The sequence below is a fragment of the Anopheles maculipalpis genome, chromosome X (assembly GCF_943734695.1).
Source record: "Anopheles maculipalpis chromosome X, idAnoMacuDA_375_x, whole genome shotgun sequence".
Lineage (NCBI taxonomy): Eukaryota > Metazoa > Arthropoda > Insecta > Diptera > Culicidae > Anopheles > Anopheles maculipalpis.
In genome coordinates this window covers 15,421,001-15,425,979 of record NC_064870.1, presented here as the reverse complement: position 1 = coordinate 15,425,979, position 4,979 = coordinate 15,421,001, and the positions used below count along the sequence as shown (strand labels likewise).

Below are 4,979 nucleotides of genomic sequence, written 5' to 3'. Positions count from 1 at the left end.
GATCTCCGGTGGTCTGTCCTCGTTGCATTTGCGCCATAAAATCAGGGCCTGGTAGAAGTTGTGAATTAAGCGACACCCCTTCTACCCTTGAAGCCGCATCGAAGACATTTCTGGGCTTCGGTTCTGGTTTGTTGGGATCGTGACCACACGATGAAATGCGGGAGGTAGAACAAACGTGGGTTCCTTTTAGACTCTTCAGTCTTCCAAGGGCATTCGCGTAGCTGTTTGGAAGACGGATACTGTCTGCCCGCCACAAGAGACCAATCTCGTATCTTCCGTTTTCATACTTCAAAGTTTCCCGGATAGTATTGAAGGCTGCTTCATCTTCATCGCTACATACTTGTTTAGCTGTTAACTTCACGCCAACCTCATCAGAGCAGGGCATCGGTTTTGGCGTATATAACATTGTATCCTAGGCATATTTCCAACTACGCCAGCCATTCTCGATATATGTAGCGGAGCCCGCCGCAATCTTTTACGCCTTGTTGATAATAAGTGCTTGTCCTCCAGACGAATATTTTATATTCTCCGACAGTTTAAGCGCTGTCGAAGCATTAAAATCTGTGAAGGCTATTAAGAGCCCGGACTACTTCGTAAAAGAAATATTAAAGGTCTTAAGCTCATTGTTTGAGAAATCATTCCGGATATCTCTTGTTTGGCTGCCTGCACATTGCGGTATCTTCGGCAATGAAAAGGCAGACCAATTGGCCAAAAAGGGTGCTTCGGAAGGGTCCTTTTTCGACAGGCTTATCCTACCTCACGAGTACATGCGTGCCCCACAGTCTCTCTGCATGGCTCGGTGGCAGAGTTTGTGGGACACCGATGAGCTCGGGAGGTTTCTATATTCGATCACTCCCCAAGTGTCCTTGAAGCCTTGGTGCCACGGCATCTCAGGTGATCGTGCGTACATTCGATTGATGTCTAGGCTTAGGTCTAATTATTTCGCTTTGGGCGCGCATCTCCAGCGTATAGGACAGGTCGACTCCAAAGTATTTGGCTGCGGCATCGGATACCACGACATAGATCATCTTCTATGGTCTTGTGTGGAATATGAGGCTGCTCGATTCGTCTTGTTGGACGCAGTCCGGGGCATTGGAAAGTTGCCGGATACTCCAATTCGGGACCTGCTGGGAGACTGCGACGAGGTCTACCTGAGAGTAATCTTTCTCTTCTGCCGTGCTAACGGATTATTAGTATGATCCCCTTCCCCCTTTACTCCCACTGTTTGTCTGTCTTATATTTGTTGTACCTCGCTTGTATGAATGATAATGGATGAATGGATGAATGAATGAATAAATGTATGAATGAGTACGATGCGTGAAGGGTTGGGTACCATATGGAAAAGTTGCATCGGCCTATGCTATGGACGGACAAACCAGCGACGGGATGAAGAAGGACAGTAACGAGACTTCATGGTCAGACACAATCAAGGAACCTTCGAAATGAAAAATGATCAAGACCCCCGCTTCCATCTGGACCACGAGCATGGATACGCCTGACATTCCCCGGGATAAGGTACCCTCACACGATAAGACCCTCGTTAGGAACACGACTTTGGATTTGGATGACGGAACATACGCAACGGAACAACCGAGCACACCCGGGACATGGTGCCCTTTCACGCCTCGGAGAAGGAAATGTCTCCCCGCAAAGATGAAAGGAGTATCTTACTTTTAATTAATTGTAAGCAATACGGCCTTGCCGTCCTTTATGAATAAAAAAAAACTTCACGCCAAAATCTTCAGTTGAGAAGTAGTTTTGCAACATTTTGTCCATACATTCTTCTTCCCTCCTTATAAACAGCCTTTCCGAATCGTTACAATTCGTGTCTTCATTCCCAAATATCATCCAGCCGAGTTTTGTTTCGAACGCTATTGGCTAATTAGGTAAACCTTCTTTCCTGTTCAAAGGCACGATTAAGTGGCTATGTTTTAACCCGATCAGTATTGTTGGTCGCACGTCCGCGAAGCTGGTTACTGGGACGTTTTTAAGGTGAGGATATTCATGTTTCATCTTAGACACGTTGACCGATTGCATAGGAATCGCTGATCGTTCTCACATCGTCAATGAAGTGCTCTATTTTGCTGCTACCCATCACACTTTTTTTGCGTTTGACTCTACGACTGGTTATATCGCTGGCTTGGATGTCCCCAGTCCACTTCATTCTAAGCGGATCAGACGTTCCTTGGAGGTCTAATAATTGAGCGATGCCTTCTTCTAAGAGCGTAAGGGACGAGCCAGGATCTAAAAGGCGTACGGATGAGGACCCATTTCGCAATATATATTACCGGAGTGATCTGGTAATAGATTTTTTTTTTCAGTTCTAATGTCATGATGTTGTACGTGATGCCTTACTCCGCGCGAATCTCTCGCCGTATTGTGCATAAAGGGATGATGTTTGCTCATACAACCGTTAACGACACAACCCTTCCACAGCTTACAATCTTTGGCCGGGTGATTAGAGAAACGCAGACAACCATTGACATAAATTGGCCTTGTTCACCGTAGTCCATTTATCGCTGATACTCTTATTTCTGAAGATTGCACACTGTACCAATGAATGTTCCATCCCGCAGTCTGGGCACTCAGACCTTTTCCTTTCGTTCGTCGGTCGTGGAGGAGGATGTCGTTGCTGGTTAAACTCGTCTTCGTGCATTAAACCATGATCACGTCCAGTCCCTTTTATCACTCGCCGGATCTTACGAGCTGACAATTTGAACCATTCGTTTAGCTCGTTTATTGTTGCGATTTCTCCTGCTGGAAATTCGTCTGTATAATCAATCCACTTCAGTTGATAAGACATAAGGAGTTTTGCCATAACGTCATCGATCAACCTCGGATCATTCAGATAGTTCGTACAGTTTAATGCCGTGCCATTCGTAACTAGATTATCGATCGCGTCAGCCAGCTCGGGAATCTTGATTGGATTGTCTATTCGTACCGTGAGAACGTCCTTCACTAGTTCTCGGTACACTAGTTCGGGTCTACCGAAGGATTCTTCAAGCCGATCTATAATGGACGGTACGTTGGCTGGATCGAGCGGCATGAGGGGCTTTACGCTCTTCTCTGCTTCCCCTCGTAGGGCACGCTGCATCCGATTCAAGTTTTCGAGCTGCATAAATTTTACTTGTTGTTAAAGTTGGTAAAGAAAGGAGACTCCCGCGTCTCCTGGCGTTGGTGTAGGCGACATTGGCGCCTGCACCAATGAACTCGTTCCCGGCCTCCGGCCTACGTGGTAGAGCAATGTTACGGATGCTAAGAGGACCGTGATTCTTGATGCGTGCGAGCGATGGTCATGCTTGTCAACGACCATACCATGTTGAACACACCGGTTCTCGTCGGATCACCGAAGTTAAGCAACAACGGGCATGGCTAGTACTTAGGTGGGTGACCACTTGGGAAAACCATGTGTCGTTGGCATCTTCACCTTTTTTTATGTTGTACCAGCCAACTAGCTGCGTGCACGGTTAGGTTAGGTTCCCAGATGTGGAGGGTTGTCATTGGATACTAGCATGGTGAGCAAAGGATGTTTAAAGGACTCCTCATTCCCAGCCATTGTTTCCCTTACAAACCGTGTTCTATTTTTAGACAACGTAAAGCTTGTAGAAAGGAAGAGAATAAGGTTCGAATCTCCTTTGGATGTACTATTTTCCATTGTTCGAGGTGGTGTTTGCAGTGTAAAATCCGAAATGTGTTGCATCCCATGACCTCTGAACTCGTTCCCGGCCTCCGAACTAAGTGGTGTAGCACTGTTACGGATGCTGAGAGGACGGTGATTCTTGATGCGTGCGAGCGGTGTGAGTTCTGACTAAGCCATTTCGATGGCCTTATGACCTTAGAGAGGTCGGTAAGTCAAGGAGAACAAGAACATTCAATATAATGGAGCTACCAACTTGAATCTTTTTGAATGCATAGAAAAATATTTGTTCTTAAATATAGCAAAACACCAGATTTTTGTAATGTTTCTATTAAATATACATTTTTAATTTCATTTTCAATATATACCTTTATTTTCTACAACCACCTACCCATGTAGGTCATAAATTTTGTATAGGTGTTTGTATTTTGTCGTATTACAAAGTTTGTATCTTTTCCTTTGCTCGTCGTTTTAGCATAAAATCATCAAGAAAGAGGAGACTTTCCCAGAGATAAAACCTTAAGAAAGGTTATCCGACACGTTATGATAAAAAATATAAGTTCTATGAAACGGAAAATGCATATTTCCACACAAAAGTATGTTTGGTGCCTGATAAGCTACTTTAAATGTAAATATTACGAGCAAACTTTTATTACTTGGACAGCAAATAAGCTAACTTTTCTTCTAGATTTCATACAAATATAACGAGCAAAAGTTATTAGCTTTCTTATCCGGGAAAATGCAAACACCCATACAAAAAAGTACGACCTACCCGGGTAGGTGGTTATAGAAGTAAGGGTGCATTTGGTGTATTAAAACGAAGGTTTAAGGTATTATTATTCCAATAAAGCGTTCTACAACCGAAGACATCGTTCTTCGGTTCGTTTTGAACACCCCAAACAATTCTTCTTCTTTTTATTGGCTTAACGACCTCTTTAAGGTCATGCCGGCCATCGAATTTCTTACTAGAATGCCGATACCACGTAGCTGGTTAGTCAGTCCTCACACTGCGGGAAGACGGATCGGTATGGAATGCCAACCCCGGTCCTGTCGTTTGAAGACCGGCGCCGCTGTCACTTACACATTTTAATGGCATTACATAAGAATCATTGGGGAAATTATGTAAAGCACTTAAATAATTATTTTCAACTTTTTTCAAATTAATAAAGCAAAAAAAAACATGTCATCTATGAATATTCATAACTTGAAAACGACTGAAATTAGGGGTGTCGTATGTATATCAAGAGAAAGCAGAAAAAATATTGCATTTTCATCACAATATAGCCCCACAATTGAATTACGTATGAAAAACTTTTAAGCCTCTCAAGCTGCCTGACTACCC

At 43.8% G+C, this 4,979-nt stretch overlaps 1 non-coding gene across 1 annotated transcript; it reads left to right on the top strand.

Annotated features, from left to right (window-relative positions):
• The first annotated feature begins 3,301 nt into the window (after positions 1-3,301).
• LOC126564777 (5S ribosomal RNA) lies at positions 3,302-3,420 on the top strand. The gene has a single exon (XR_007607082.1). It is a non-coding gene; the product is annotated as a 5S ribosomal RNA (ribosomal RNA).
• Positions 3,421-4,979: the final 1,559 nt, after the last annotated feature.